The sequence below is a fragment of the Anas acuta genome, unplaced genomic scaffold (assembly GCF_963932015.1).
Source record: "Anas acuta unplaced genomic scaffold, bAnaAcu1.1 SCAFFOLD_80, whole genome shotgun sequence".
NCBI lineage: Eukaryota > Metazoa > Chordata > Aves > Anseriformes > Anatidae > Anas > Anas acuta.
The window spans coordinates 94,536-111,516 of NW_027076157.1; positions in this window are offsets into that span (position 1 = coordinate 94,536).

Here is a 16,981-nt window from a genome sequence, read left to right on the forward strand (position 1 = left end):
CAGAAGTGCCCCCAAAGGAAGGCTTTGGGTACAACTGAACTCCCCAGGGGAGCCTTTATGCAGCCCCACATGCAACTGGACCCTCCGTATTCGCTCTTTCACAGCAACCCTAAATATAGCCCTGGCCCGCCTGGCAGTCAACTGAAAACTACGGCCCCAGAAAATGCATTAAAAGCCTAATTCGCCCATCCAAAAGTGCCCTCAGAGGAAGGCTTTGGGTACATCTGAACTCCCCAGGGGAGCCTTTACGCAGCCCCACATGCAACTGGACCCTCCGTGTTCGCTCTTTACAGCAACCCTAAATATAACCCTAGCCAGCATGGCAGAAGACTGAAAACTCGGGTTACAGAAATACTGTTAAAAGCCTAATTCGCCCATCCAAAAGTGCCCCCAGAGGAAGGCTTTGGGTACAAGTGAACTCCCCAGGGGAGCTTTTATGCAGCCCAACATGCAACTGGACCCTCCGGGTTCACTCTTTCCCCGCAAGCCTAAATATAGCCCTAGCACGCCTGGCAGTCGACTGAAAGTTCGAGCCACAGAAAATGTGTTACGAGCCCCATTCGCCCATCCAAAAGTGCCCCCAAAGGAAGGCTTTGGGTACATCTGAACTCCCCAGGGGAGCCTTTACGCAGCCCCACATGCAACTGGACCCTCCATGTTCACTGTTTACGAGCAACCCTAAATATACCGCTAGCCACCATGGCAGAAGACTGAAAACTCGGGCTCCAGAAAATGCGTTTCAAGCCCCATTCACCCATCCAGAAGTGCCCCCAAAGGAAGGCTTTGGGTACAAGTGAACTCCCCAGGGGAGCCTTTATGCAGCCCCACATGCAGCTGGACCCTCTGGGTCACTCTTTCACAGTAACCCTAAATATAACCCTGGCCCGCACGGCAGACGACTGAAAAATCGGGCCCCAGAAAACGTGCTACAAGCCCCATTCGACCATCCAAAAGTGCCCCCAAAGGAAGGCTTTGGGTACAAGTGAACTCCCCATGGGAGCCTTTATGCAGGCCCATACGCAACTGGACCCCCCGTGTTCGCTGTTTACAAGCAACCCTAAATATAACACTAGCCAGCATGGCAGAAAACTGAAAACTCGGGCCACAGAAAAAGCGTTTCAAGCCCCATTCACCCATCCAGAAGTGCCCCCAAAGGAAGGCTTTGGGTACAACTGAACTCCCCAGGGGAGCCTTTATGCAGCCCCACATGCAACTGGACCCTTTGGGTTCACTCTTTCACAGCAACCCTAAATATAGCCCTGGCCCGCCTGGCAGTCGACTGAAAACTCGGGCCCCAGAAAATGCGTTAAAAGCCTAATTCGCCCATCAAGAAGTGCCCCCAGAGGAAGGCTTTGGGTACAACTGAACTCCCCAGGGGAGCCTTTATGCAGCCCCACATGCAACTGGACCCTCCGTATTCTCTCTTTCACAGCAACCCTAAATATAGCCCTGGCCTGCCTGGCAGTCGACTGAAAACTCGGGCCCCAGAAAATGCGTTAAAAGCCTAATTCGCCCATCCAAAAGTGCCCCCAGAGGAAGGCTTTGGGTACAAGTGAACTCCCCAGGGGAGCCTTTACGCAGCCCCACATGCAACTGGACCCTCCTTGTTCACTGTTTACGAGCAACCCTAAATATACCCCTAGCCACCATGCCTGAAGACTGAAAACTCGGGCTCCAGAAAATGCGTTTCAAGCCCCATTCACTCATCCAGAAGTGCCCCCAAAGGAAGGCTTTGGGTACAACTGAACTCCCCAGGGGAGCCTTTATGCAGCCCCACATGCAACTGGACCCTCCGTATTCGCTCTTTCACAGCAACCCTAAATATAGCCCTGGCCCGCCTGGCAGTCGACTGAAAACTCGGGCCCCAGAAAATGCATTAAAAGCCTAATTCGCCCATCCAAAAGTGCCCCCAAAGGAAGGCTTTGGGTACAACTGAACTCCCCAGGGGAGCCTTTATGCAGCCCCACATGCAACTGGACCCTCCGGGTTCACTCTTTCACAGCAACCCTAAATATAGCCCTAGCACGCCTGGCAGTCGACTGAAAACTCGGGCCACAGAAAAAGCGTTTAAAGCCCCTTTAGCCCATCCAGAAGTGCCCCCAAAGGAAGGCTTTGTATACAAGTGAACTCCCCAGGGGAGCCTTTATGCAGCCCCACATGCAACTGGACCCTCCGTATTCGCTCTTTCACAGCAACCCTAAATATAGCCCTGGCCCACATGGCAGACGACTGAAAAATCGGGCCCCAGAAAACGTGCTACAAGCCCCATTCGACCATCCAAAAGTGCCCCCAAAGGAAGGCTTTGGGTACAACTGAACTCCCCAGGGGAGCCTTTATGCAGGCCCATACGCAACTGGACCCCCCGTGTTCGCTGTTTACAAGCAACCCTAAATATAACACTAGCCAGCATGGTAGAAAACTGAAATTTCGGGCCACAGAAAAACTGTTAAAAGCCTAATTCGCCCATCCAAAAGTGCCCCCAGAGGAAGGCTTTGGGTACAACTGAACTCCCCAGGGGAGCCTTTATGCAGCCCCACATGCAACTGGACCCTCCGGGTTCACTCTTTCACAGCAACCCTAAATATAGCCCTGGCCCGCCTGGCAGTCGACTGAAAACTCTGGCCCCAGAAAATGCGTTAAAAGCCTAATTCGCCCATCCAAAAGTGCCCCCAGAGGAAGGCTTTGGGTACAACTGAACTCCCCAGGGGAGCCTTAACGCAGCCCCACATGCAACTGGACCCTCCGTATTCGCTCTTTCACAGCAACCCTATATATAGCCCTGGCCCGCCTGGCAGTCGACTGAAAACTCGGGCCCCAGAAAATGCATTAAAAGCCTAATTCGCCCATCCAAAAGTGCCCCCAGAGGAAGGCTTTGGGTACAAGTGAACTCCCCAGGGGAGCCTTTACGCAGCCCCACATGCAACTGGACCCTCCTTGTTCACTGTTTACGAGCAACCCTAAATATATCCCTAGCCAGCATTGTAGAAAACTGAAAACTCGGGCTCCAGAAAATGCGTTTCAAGCCCCTTTCGCCCATCCAGAAGTGCCCCCAAAGGAAGACTTTGGGTACAACTGAACTCCCCAGGGGAGCCTTTATGCAGCCCAACATGCAACTGGACCCTCCGGGTTCACTCTTTCACCGCAAGCCTAAATATAGCCCTAGCACGCCTGGCAGTCGACTGAAAGCTCGGGCCACAGAAAATGTGTTACGAGCCCCATTCGCCCATCTAAAAGTGCCTCCAAATGAAGGCTTTGGGTACATCTGAACTCCCCAGGGGAGCCTTTACGCAGCCCCACATGCAACTGGACCCTCCGTGTTCGCTCTTTACAGCAACCCTAAATATAACCCTAGCCAGCATGGCAGACGACTGAAAACTCGGGCCACAGAAAACGAGCTACAAGCCCCATTCGACCATCCAAAAGTGCCCCCAGAGGAAGGCTTTGGGTACAAGTGAACTCCCCGGGGGAGCCTTTATGCAGCCCCACATGCAACTGGACCCTCCGGGTTCACTCTTTCACAGCAACCCTAAATATAGCCCTGGCCCGCCTGGCAGTCGACTGAAAACTCGGGCCCCAGAAAATGCGTTAAAAGACTAATTCGCCCATCCAAAAGTGCCCCCAGAGGAAGGCTTTGGGTACAACTGAACTCCCCAGGGGAGCCTTTATGCAGCCCCACATGCAACTGGACCCTCCGGGTTCACTCTTTCACCGCAAGCCTAAATATAGCCCTAGCACGCCTGGCAGTCGACTGAAAGCTCGGGCCACAGAAAATGTGTTACGAGCCCCATTCGCCCATCCAAAAGTGCCCCAAAGGAAGGCTTTGGGTACATCTGAACTCCCCAGGGGAGCCTTTACGCAGCCCCACATGCAACTGGACCCTCCGTGTTCGCTCTTTACAGCAACCCTAAATATAACCCTAGCCAGCATGGCAGAAGACTGAAAACTCGGGCCACAGAAAACGAGCTACAAGCCCCTTTCGCCCATCCAGAAGTGCCCCCAAAGGAAGGGTTTGGGTACAAGTGAACTCCCCAGGGGAGCCTTTATGCAGCCCCACATGCAACTGGACCCTCCGTATTCGCTCTTTCACAGCAACCCTAAATATAGCTCTGGCCCGCCTGGCAGTCGACTGAAAACTCGGGCCCCAGAAAACGCGTTTAAAGCCTAATTCGCCCATCCAAAAGTGCCCCCAGAGGAAGGCTTTGGGTACAAGTGAACTCCCCAGGGGAGCCTTTACACAGCCCCACATGCAACTGGACCCTCCTTGTTCACTGTTTACGAGCAACCCTAAATATACCCCTAGCCACCATGGCAGAAGACTGAAAACTCGGGCTCCAGAAAATGCGTTTCAAGCCCCATTCACCCATCCAGAAGTGCCCCCAAAGGAAGGCTTTGGGTACAAGTGAACTCCCCAGGGGAGCCTTTATGCAGCCCCACATGCAACTGGACCCTCCGGGTTCACTCTTTCACCGCAAGCCTAAATGTAGCCCTATTACGCCTGGCAGTCGACTGAAAGCTCGGGCCACAGAAAATGTGTTACGAGCCCCATTCGCCCATCTAAAAGTGCCTCCAAAAGAAGGCTTTGGGTACATCTGAACTCCCCAGGGGAGCCTTTATGCAGCCCCACATGCAACTGGACCCTCCGGGTTCACTCTTTCACCGCAAGCCTAAATATAGCCCTCGGCGCAATGGGAGAAGACTGAAAAGCGGGCCTAAGAAAACGCATTGCGATTCCCCTTGGACCATCCAAAAGTGCCCCCAAAGGAAGGCTTTGGGTACAACTGAACTCCCCAGGGGAGCCTTAACGCAGCCCCACATGCAACTGGACCCTCCGTATTCGCTCTTTCACAGCAACCCTAAATATAGCCCTGGCCCGCCTGGCAGTCGACTGAAAACTCGGGCCCCAGAAAAACTGTTAAAAGCCTAATTCGCCCATCCAAAAGTGCCCCCAGAGGAAGGCTTTGGGTACAAGTGAACTCCCCAGGGGAGCCTTTACGCAGCCCCACATGCAACTGGACCCTCCTTGTTCACTGTTTACGAGCAACCCTAAATATACCCCTAGCCACCATGGCAGAAGACTGAAAACTCGGGCTCCAGAAAATGCGTTTCAAGCCCCATTCACCCATCCAGAAGTGCCCCCAAAGGAAGGCTTTGGGTACAACTGAACTCCCCAGGGAAGCCTTTATGCAGCCCCACATGCAACTGGACCCTCCGGGTTCACTCTTTCACAGCAACCCTAAATATAGCCCTGGCCCGCCTGGCAGTCGACTGAAAACTCGGGCCGCAGAAAATGCGTTAAAAGCCTATTCGCCCATCCAAAAGTTCCCCCAGAGGAAGGCTTTGGGTACAACTGAACTCCCCAGGGGAGCCTTAACGCAGCCCCACATGCAACTGGACCCTCCGTATTCGCTCTTTCACAGCAACCCTAAATATAGCCCTGGCCCGCCTGGCAGTCGACTGAAAACTCGGGCCCCAGAAAATGCATTAAAAGCCTAATTCACCCATCCAAAAGTGCCCCCAAAGGAAGGCTTTGGGTACAACTGAACTCCCCAGGGGAGCCTTTATGCAGCCCCACATGCAACTGGACCCTCCGGGTTCACTCTTTCACAGCAACCCTAAATATAGCCCTAGCACGCCTGGCAGTCGACTGAAAACTCGGGCCACAGAAAAAGCGTTTAAAGCCCCTTTAGCCCATCCAGAAGTGCCCCCAAAGGAAGGCTTTGTATACAAGTGAACTCCCCAGGGGAGCCTTTATGCAGCCCCACATGCAACTGGACCCTCCGTATTCGCTCTTTCACAGCAACCCTAAATATAGCCCTGGCCCACATGGCAGACGACTGAAAAATCGGGCCCCAGAAAACGTGCTACAAGCCCCATTCGACCATCCAAAAGTGCCCCCAAAGGAAGGCTTTGGGTACAACTGAACTCCCCAGGGGAGCCTTTATGCAGGCCCATACGCAACTGGACCCCCCGTGTTCGCTGTTTACAAGCAACCCTAAATATAACACTAGCCAGCATGGTAGAAAACTGAAATTTCGGGCCACAGAAAAACTGTTAAAAGCCTAATTCGCCCATCCAAAAGTGCCCCCAGAGGAAGTCTTTGGGTACAACTGAACTCCCCAGGGGAGCCTTTATGCAGCCCCACATGCAACTGGACCCTCCGGGTTCACTCTTTCACAGCAACCCTAAATATAGCCCTGGCCCGCCTGGCAGTCGACTGAAAACTCTGGCCCCAGAAAATGCGTTAAAAGCCTAATTCGCCCATCCAAAAGTGCCCCCAGAGGAAGGCTTTGGGTACAACTGAACTCCCCAGGGGAGCCTTAACGCAGCCCCACATGCAACTGGACCCTCCGTGTTCGCTCTTTCACAGCAACCCTATATATAGCCCTGGCCCGCCTGGCAGTCGACTGAAAACTCGGGCCCCAGAAAATGCATTAAAAGCCTAATTCGCCCATCCAAAAGTGCCCCCAGAGGAAGGCTTTGGGTACAAGTGAACTCCCCAGGGGAGCCTTTACGCAGCCCCACATGCAACTGGACCCTCCTTGTTCACTGTTTACGAGCAACCCTAAATATAGCCCTAGCCAGCATGGTAGAAAACTGAAAACTCGGGCTCCAGAAAATGCGTTTCAAGCCCCTTTCGCCCATCCAGAAGTGCCCCCAAAGGAAGACTTTGGGTACAACTGAACTCCCCAGGGGAGCCTTTATGCAGCCCAACATGCAACTGGACCCTCCGGGTTCACTCTTTCACCGCAAGCCTAAATATAGCCCTAGCACGCCTGGCAGTCGACTGAAAGCTCGGGCCACAGAAAATGTGTTACGAGCCCCATTCGCCCATCTAAAAGTGCCTCCAAATGAAGGCTTTGGGTACATCTGAACTCCCCAGGGGAGCCTTTACGCAGCCCCACATGCAACTGGACCCTCCGTGTTCGCTCTTTACAGCAACCCTAAATATAACCCTAGCCAGCATGGCAGACGACTGAAAACTCGGGCCACAGAAAACGAGCTACAAGCCCCATTCGACCATCCAAAAGTGCCCCCAGAGGAAGGCTTTGGGTACAAGTGAACTCCCCGGGGGAGCCTTTATGCAGCCCCACATGCAACTGGACCCTCCGGGTTCACTCTTTCACAGCAACCCTAAATATAGCCCTGGCCCGCCTGGCAGTCGACTGAAAACTCGGGCCCCAGAAAATGCGTTAAAAGACTAATTCGCCCATCCAAAAGTGCCCCCAGAGGAAGGCTTTGGGTACAACTGAACTCCCCAGGGGAGCCTTTATGCAGCCCCACATGCAACTGGACCCTCCGGGTTCACTCTTTCACCGCAAGCCTAAATATAGCCCTAGCACGCCTGGCAGTCGACTGAAAGCTCGGGCCACAGAAAATGTGTTACGAGCCCCATTCGCCCATCCAAAAGTGCCCCAAAGGAAGGCTTTGGGTACATCTGAACTCCCCAGGGGAGCCTTTACGCAGCCCCACATGCAACTGGACCCTCCGTGTTCGCTCTTTACAGCAACCCTAAATATAACCCTAGCCAGCATGGCAGACGATTGAAAACTCGGGCCACAGAAAACGTGCTACAAGCCCCATTCGACCATCCAAAAGTGCCCCCAGAGGAAGGCTTTGGGTACAAGTGAACTCCCCAGGGGAGCCTTTATGCAGCCCCACATGCAACTGGACCCTCCGGGTTCACTCTTTCACAGCAACCCTAAATATAGCCCTGGCCCGCCTGGCAGTCGACTGAAAACTCGGGCCCCAGAAAATGCTTTAAAAGCCTAATTCGCCCATCCAAAAGTGCCCCCAGAGGAAGGCTTTGGGTACAACTAAACTCCCCAGGGGAGCCTTTATGCAGCCCCACATGCAACTGGACCCTCCGGGTTCACTCTTTCACCGCAAGCCTAAATATAGCCCTAGCACGCCTGGCAGTCGACTGAAAGCTCGGGCCACAGAAAATGTGTTACGAGCCCCATTCGCCCATCCAAAAGTGCCCCAAAGGAAGGCTTTGGGTACATCTGAACTCCCCAGGGGATCCTTTATGCAGCCCCACATGCAACTGGACCCTCCGTATTCGCTCTTTCACAGCAACCCTAAATATAGCCCTGGCCCGCCTGGCAGTCGACTGAAAACTCGGGCCCCAGAAAATGCATTAAAAGCCTAATTCGCCCATCCAAAAGTGCCCCCAGAGGAAGGCTTTGGGTACAAGTGAACTCCCCAGGGGAGCCTTTACACAGCCCCACATGCAACTGGACCCTCCTTGTTCACTGTTTACGAGCAACCCTAAATATACCCCTAGCCACCATGGCAGAAGACTGAAAACTCGGGCTCCAGAAAATGCGTTTCAAGCCCCATTCACCCATCCAGAAGTGCCCCCAAAGGAAGGCTTTGGGTACAAGTGAACTCCCCAGGGGAGCCTTTATGCAGCCCCACATGCAACTGGACCCTCCGGGTTCACTCTTTCACCGCAAGCCTAAATGTAGCCCTATTACGCCTGGCAGTCGACTGAAAGCTCGGGCCACAGAAAATGTGTTACGAGCCCCATTCGCCCATCTAAAAGTGCCTCCAAAAGAAGGCTTTGGGTACATCTGAACTCCCCAGGGGAGCCTTTATGCAGCCCCACATGCAACTGGACCCTCCGGGTTCACTCTTTCACCGCAAGCCTAAATATAGCCCTCGGCGCAATGGGAGAAGACTGAAAAGCGGGCCTAAGAAAACGCATTGCGATTCCCCTTGGACCATCCAAAAGTGCCCCCAAAGGAAGGCTTTGGGTACAACTGAACTCCCCAGGGGAGCCTTAACGCAGCCCCACATGCAACTGGACCCTCCGTATTCGCTCTTTCACAGCAACCCTAAATATAGCCCTGGCCCGCCTGGCAGTCGACTGAAAACTCGGGCCCCAGAAAAACTGTTAAAAGCCTAATTCGCCCATCCAAAAGTGCCCCCAGAGGAAGGCTTTGGGTACAAGTGAACTCCCCAGGGGAGCCTTTACGCAGCCCCACATGCAACTGGACCCTCCTTGTTCACTGTTTACGAGCAACCCTAAATATACCCCTAGCCACCATGGCAGAAGACTGAAAACTCGGGCTCCAGAAAATGCGTTTCAAGCCCCATTCACCCATCCAGAAGTGCCCCCAAAGGAAGGCTTTGGGTACAACTGAACTCCCCAGGGAAGCCTTTATGCAGCCCCACATGCAACTGGACCCTCCGGGTTCACTCTTTCACAGCAACCCTAAATATAGCCCTGGCCCGCCTGGCAGTCGACTGAAAACTCGGGCCGCAGAAAATGCGTTAAAAGCCTATTCGCCCATCCAAAAGTTCCCCCAGAGGAAGGCTTTGGGTACAACTGAACTCCCCAGGGGAGCCTTAACGCAGCCCCACATGCAACTGGACCCTCCGTATTCGCTCTTTCACAGCAACCCTAAATATAGCCCTGGCCCGCCTGGCAGTCGACTGAAAACTCGGGCCCCAGAAAATGCATTAAAAGCCTAATTCACCCATCCAAAAGTGCCCCCAAAGGAAGGCTTTGGGTACAACTGAACTCCCCAGGGGAGCCTTTATGCAGCCCCACATGCAACTGGACCCTCCGGGTTCACTCTTTCACAGCAACCCTAAATATAGCCCTAGCACGCCTGGCAGTCGACTGAAAACTCGGGCCACAGAAAAAGCGTTTAAAGCCCCTTTAGCCCATCCAGAAGTGCCCCCAAAGGAAGGCTTTGTATACAAGTGAACTCCCCAGGGGAGCCTTTATGCAGCCCCACATGCAACTGGACCCTCCGTATTCGCTCTTTCACAGCAACCCTAAATATAGCCCTGGCCCACATGGCAGACGACTGAAAAATCGGGCCCCAGAAAACGTGCTACAAGCCCCATTCGACCATCCAAAAGTGCCCCCAAAGGAAGGCTTTGGGTACAACTGAACTCCCCAGGGGAGCCTTTATGCAGGCCCATACGCAACTGGACCCCCCGTGTTCGCTGTTTACAAGCAACCCTAAATATAACACTAGCCAGCATGGTAGAAAACTGAAATTTCGGGCCACAGAAAAACTGTTAAAAGCCTAATTCGCCCATCCAAAAGTGCCCCCAGAGGAAGTCTTTGGGTACAACTGAACTCCCCAGGGGAGCCTTTATGCAGCCCCACATGCAACTGGACCCTCCGGGTTCACTCTTTCACAGCAACCCTAAATATAGCCCTGGCCCGCCTGGCAGTCGACTGAAAACTCTGGCCCCAGAAAATGCGTTAAAAGCCTAATTCGCCCATCCAAAAGTGCCCCCAGAGGAAGGCTTTGGGTACAACTGAACTCCCCAGGGGAGCCTTAACGCAGCCCCACATGCAACTGGACCCTCCGTGTTCGCTCTTTCACAGCAACCCTATATATAGCCCTGGCCCGCCTGGCAGTCGACTGAAAACTCGGGCCCCAGAAAATGCATTAAAAGCCTAATTCGCCCATCCAAAAGTGCCCCCAGAGGAAGGCTTTGGGTACAAGTGAACTCCCCAGGGGAGCCTTTACGCAGCCCCACATGCAACTGGACCCTCCTTGTTCACTGTTTACGAGCAACCCTAAATATAGCCCTAGCCAGCATGGTAGAAAACTGAAAACTCGGGCTCCAGAAAATGCGTTTCAAGCCCCTTTCGCCCATCCAGAAGTGCCCCCAAAGGAAGACTTTGGGTACAACTGAACTCCCCAGGGGAGCCTTTATGCAGCCCAACATGCAACTGGACCCTCCGGGTTCACTCTTTCACCGCAAGCCTAAATATAGCCCTAGCACGCCTGGCAGTCGACTGAAAGCTCGGGCCACAGAAAATGTGTTACGAGCCCCATTCGCCCATCTAAAAGTGCCTCCAAATGAAGGCTTTGGGTACATCTGAACTCCCCAGGGGAGCCTTTACGCAGCCCCACATGCAACTGGACCCTCCGTGTTCGCTCTTTACAGCAACCCTAAATATAACCCTAGCCAGCATGGCAGACGACTGAAAACTCGGGCCACAGAAAACGAGCTACAAGCCCCATTCGACCATCCAAAAGTGCCCCCAGAGGAAGGCTTTGGGTACAAGTGAACTCCCCGGGGGAGCCTTTATGCAGCCCCACATGCAACTGGACCCTCCGGGTTCACTCTTTCACAGCAACCCTAAATATAGCCCTGGCCCGCCTGGCAGTCGACTGAAAACTCGGGCCCCAGAAAATGCGTTAAAAGACTAATTCGCCCATCCAAAAGTGCCCCCAGAGGAAGGCTTTGGGTACAACTGAACTCCCCAGGGGAGCCTTTATGCAGCCCCACATGCAACTGGACCCTCCGGGTTCACTCTTTCACCGCAAGCCTAAATATAGCCCTAGCACGCCTGGCAGTCGACTGAAAGCTCGGGCCACAGAAAATGTGTTACGAGCCCCATTCGCCCATCCAAAAGTGCCCCAAAGGAAGGCTTTGGGTACATCTGAACTCCCCAGGGGAGCCTTTACGCAGCCCCACATGCAACTGGACCCTCCGTGTTCGCTCTTTACAGCAACCCTAAATATAACCCTAGCCAGCATGGCAGACGATTGAAAACTCGGGCCACAGAAAACGTGCTACAAGCCCCATTCGACCATCCAAAAGTGCCCCCAGAGGAAGGCTTTGGGTACAAGTGAACTCCCCAGGGGAGCCTTTATGCAGCCCCACATGCAACTGGACCCTCCGGGTTCACTCTTTCACAGCAACCCTAAATATAGCCCTGGCCCGCCTGGCAGTCGACTGAAAACTCGGGCCCCAGAAAATGCTTTAAAAGCCTAATTCGCCCATCCAAAAGTGCCCCCAGAGGAAGGCTTTGGGTACAACTAAACTCCCCAGGGGAGCCTTTATGCAGCCCCACATGCAACTGGACCCTCCGGGTTCACTCTTTCACCGCAAGCCTAAATATAGCCCTAGCACGCCTGGCAGTCGACTGAAAGCTCGGGCCACAGAAAATGTGTTACGAGCCCCATTCGCCCATCCAAAAGTGCCCCAAAGGAAGGCTTTGGGTACATCTGAACTCCCCAGGGGATCCTTTATGCAGCCCCACATGCAACTGGACCCTCCGTATTCGCTCTTTCACAGCAACCCTAAATATAGCCCTGGCCCGCCTGGCAGTCGACTGAAAACTCGGGCCCCAGAAAATGCATTAAAAGCCTAATTCGCCCATCCAAAAGTGCCCCCAGAGGAAGGCTTTGGGTACAAGTGAACTCCCCAGGGGAGCCTTTACGCAGCCCCACATGCAACTGGACCCTCCTTGTTCACTGTTTACGAGCAACCCTAAATATACCCCTAGCCACCATGGTAGAAAACTGAAAACTCGGGCTCCAGAAAATGCGTTTCAAGCCCCTTTCGCCCATCCAGAAGTGCCCCCAAAGGAAGGCTTTGGGTACAACTGAACTCCCCAGGGGAGCCTTTATGCAGCCCCACATGCAACTGGACCCTCCGGGTTCACTCTTTCACCGCAAGCCTAAATATAGCCCTAGCACGCCTGGCAGTCGACTGAAAACTCGGGCCCCAGAAAATGCGTTAAAAGCCTAATTCGCCCATCCAAAAGTGCCCCCAGAGGAAGGCTTTGGGTACAACTGAACTCCCCAGGGGAGCCTTTATGCAGCCCCACATGCAACTGGACCCTCCGGGTTCACTCTTTCACCGCAAGCCTAAATATAGCCCTAGCCACCATGGCAGAAGACTGAAAACTCGGGCTCCAGAAAATGCGTTTCAAGCCCCATTCACCCATCCAGAAGTGCCCCCAAAGGAAGGCTTTGGGTACAACTGAACTCCCCAGGGGAGCCTTTATGCAGCCCCACATGCAACTGGACCCTCCGGGTTCACTCTTTCACCACAAGCCTAAATATAGCCCTAGCACGCCTGGCAGTCGACTGAAAGCTCGGGCCACAGAAAATGTGTTACGAGCCCCATTCGCCCATCTAAAGGTGCCTCCAAAGGAAGGCTTTGGGTACATCTGAACTCCCCAGGGGAGCCTTTACGCAGCCCCACATGCAACTGGACCCCCCGTGTTCGCTCTTTACAGCAACCCTAAATATAACCCTAGCCAGCATGGCAGACGACTGAAAACTCGGGCCACAGAAAACGTGCTACAAGCCCCATTCGCCCATCCAGAAGTGCCCCCAAAGGAAGGCTTTGGGTACAAGTGAACTCCCCAGGGGAGCCTTTATGCAGCCCCACATGCAACTGGACCCTCCGGGTTCACTCTTTCACAGCAACCCTAAATATAGCCCTGGCCCGCCTGGCAGTCGACTGAAAACTCGAACCCCAGAAAATGCTTTAAAAGCCTAATTCGCCCATCCAAAAGTGCCCCCAGAGGAAGGCTTTGGGTACAAGTGAACTCCCCAGGGGAGCCTTTATGCAGCCCCACATGCAACTGGACCCTCCGGGTTCACTCTTTCACCGCAAGCCTAAATATAGCCCTAGCACGCCTGGCAGTCGACTGAAAGCTCGGGCCACAGAAAATGTGTTACGAGCCCCATTCGCCCATCCAAAAGTGCCCCAAAGGAAGGCTTTGGGTACATCTGAACTCCCCAGGGGAGCCTTTATGCAGCCCCACATGCAACTGGACCCTCCGTATTCGCTCTTTCACAGCAACCCTAAATATAGCCCTGGCCCGCCTGGCAGACGACTGAAAACTCGGGCCCCAGAAAATGCGTTAAAAGCCTAATTCGCCCATCCAAAAGTGCCCCCAGAGGAAGGCTTTGGGTACAACTGAACTCCCCAGGGGAGCCTTAACGCAGCCCCACATGCAACTGGACCCTCCGTATTCGCTCTTTCACAGCAACCCTAAATATAGCCCTGGCCCGCCTGGCAGTCGACTGAAAACTCGGGCCCCAGAAAATGCATTAAAAGCCTAATTCGCCCATCCAAAAGTGCCCCCAGAGGAAGGCTTTGGGTACAAGTGAATTCCCCAGGGGAGACTTTACGCAGCCCCACATGCAACTGGACCCTCCTTGTTCACTGTTTACGAGCAACCCTAAATATACCCCTAGCCACCATGGTAGAAAACTGAAAACTCGGGCTCCAGAAAATGCGTTTCAAGCCCCTTTCGCCCATCCAGAAGTGCCCCCAAAGGAAGGCTTTGGGTACAACTGAACTCCCCAGGGGAGCCTTTATGCAGCCCCACATGCAACTGGACCCTCCGGGTTCACTCTTTCACCGCAAGCCTAAATATAGCCCTAGCACGCCTGGCAGTCGACTGAAAGCTCGGGCCACAGAAAATGTGTTACGAGCCCCATTCGCCCATCTAAAAGTACCTCCAAAGGAAGGCTTTGGGTACATCTGAACTCCCCAGGGGAGCCTTTACGCAGCCCCACATGCAACTGGACCCTCCGTGTTCGCTCTTTACAGCAACCCTAAATATAACCCTAGCCAGCATGGCAGACGACTGAAAACTCGGGCCACAGAAAACGTGCTACAAGCCCCATTCGACCATCCAAAAGTGCCCCCAGAGGAAGGCTTTGGGTACAAGTAAACTCCCCGGGGGAGCCTTTATGCAGCCCCACATGCAACTGGACCCTCCGGGTTCACTCTTTCACAGTAACCCTAAATATAGCCCTGGCCCGCCTGGTAGTCGACTGAAAACTCGGGCCCCAGAAAATGCGTTAAAAGACTAATTCGCCCATCCAAAAGTGCCCCCAGAGGAAGGCTTTGGGTACAACTGAACTCCCCAGGGGAGCCTTTATGCAGCCCCACATGCAACTGGACCCTCCGGGTTCACTCTTTCACCGCAACCCTAAATATAGCCCTAGCACACCTGGCAGTCGACTGAAAGCTCGGGCCACAGAAAATGTGTTACGAGCCCCATTCGCCCATCCAAAAGTGCCCCAAAGGAAGGCTTTGGGTACATCTGAACTCCCCAGGGGAGCCTTTACGCAGCCCCACATGCAACTGGACCCTCCGTGTTCGCTCTTTACAGCAACCCTAAATATAACCCTAGCCAGCATGGCAGAAGACTGAAAACTCGGGCCACAGAAAAAGCGTTTCAAGCCCCTTTCGCCCATCCAGAAGTGCCCCCAAAGGAAGGCTTTGGGTACAAGTGAACTCCCCAGGGGAGCCTTTACGCAGCCCCACATGCAACTGGACCCTCCTTGTTCACTGTTTACGAGCAACCCTAAATATACCCCTAGCCACCATGGCAGAAGAGTGAAAACTCGGGCTCCAGAAAATGCGTTTCAAGCCCCATTCGCCCATCCAGAAGTGCCCCCAAAGGAAGGCTTTGGGTACAACTGAACTCCCCAGGGGAGCCTTTATGCAGCCCCACATGCAACTGGACCCTCCGGGTTCACTCTTTCACAGCAACCCTAAATATAGCCCTGGCCCGCCTGGCAGTCGACTGAAAACTCGGGCCCCAGAAAATGCGTTAAAAGACTAATTCGCCCATCCAAAAGTGCCCCCAGAGGAAGGCTTTGGGTACAACTGAACTCCCCAGGGGAGCCTTTACGCAGCCCCACATGCAACTGGACCCTCCGGGTTCACTCTTTCACCGCAAGCCTAAATATAGCCCTAGCACGCCTGGCAGTCGACTGAAAGCTCGGGCCACAGAAAATGTGTTACGAGCCCCATTCGCCCATCCAAAAGTGCCCCAAAGGAAGGCTTTGGGTACATCTGAACTCCCCAGGGGAGCCTTTACGCAGCCCCACATGCAACTGGACCCTCCGTGTTCGCTCTTTACAGCAACCCTAAATATAACCCTAGCCAGCATGGCAGAAGACTGAAAACTCGGGCCACAGAAAAAGCGTTTCAAGCCCCATTCGACCATCCAAAAGTGCCCCCAAAGGAAGGCTTTGGGTACAACTGAACTCCCCAGGGGAGCCTTTATGCAGGCCCATACGCAACTGGACCCCCCGTGTTCGCTGTTTACAAGCAACCCTAAATATAACCCTAGCCAGCATGGCAGAAAACTCTAAACTCGGGCCACAGAAAAAGCGTTTCAAGCCCCTTTCGCCCATCCAGAAGTGCCCCCAAAGGAAGGCTTTGGGTACAACTGAACTCCCCAGGGGAGCCTTTATGCAGCCCCACATGCAACTGGACCCTCCGTATTCGCTCTTTCACAGCAACCCTAAATATAGCCCTGGCCCGCATGGCAGATGACTGAAAAATCGGGCCCCAGAAAAAGTGCTACAAGCCCCATTCGACCATCCAAAAGTGCCCCCAAAGGAAGGCTTTGGGTACAACTGAACTCCCCAGGGGAGCCTTTATGCAGCCCCACATGCAACTGGACCCTCCGGGTTCACTCTTTCACAGCAACCCTAAATATAGCCCTGGCCCGCCTGGCAGTCGACTGAAAACTCGGGCCCCAGAAAACGCGTTTAAAGCCTAATTCGCCCATCCAAAAGTGCCCCCAGAGGAAGGCTTTGGGTACAAGTGAACTCCCCAGGGGAGCCTTTACGCAGCCCCACATGCAACTGGACCCTCCTTGTTCACTGTTTACGAGCAACCCTAAATATACCCCTAGCCACCATGGCAGAAGAGTGAAAACTCGGGCTCCAGAAAATGCGTTTCAAGCCCCATTCGCCCATCCAAAAGTGCCCCCAAAGGAAGGCTTTGGGTACAACTGAACTCCCCAGGGGAGCCTTTATGCAGCCCCACATGCAACTGGACCCTCTGGGTTCACTCTTTCACAGCAACCCTAAATAATGCCCTGGCCCGCCTGGCAGTCGACTGAAAACTCGGGCCCCAGAAAATGCGTTAAAAGCCTAATTCGCCCATCCAAAAGTGCCCCCAGAGGAAGGCTTTGGGTACAACTGAACTCCGCAGGGCAGCCTTTACGCAGCCCCACATGCAACTGGACCCTCCTTGTTCACTGTTTACGAGCAACCGTAAATATACCCCTAGCCACCATGGCTGAAGAGTGAAAACTCGGGCTCCAGAAAATGCGTTTCAAGCCCCATTCGCCCATCCAGAAGTGCCCCCAAAGGAAAGCTTTGGGTACAAGTGAACTCCCCAGGGGAGCCTTTATGCAGCCCCACATGCAACTGGACCCTCCGGGTTCACT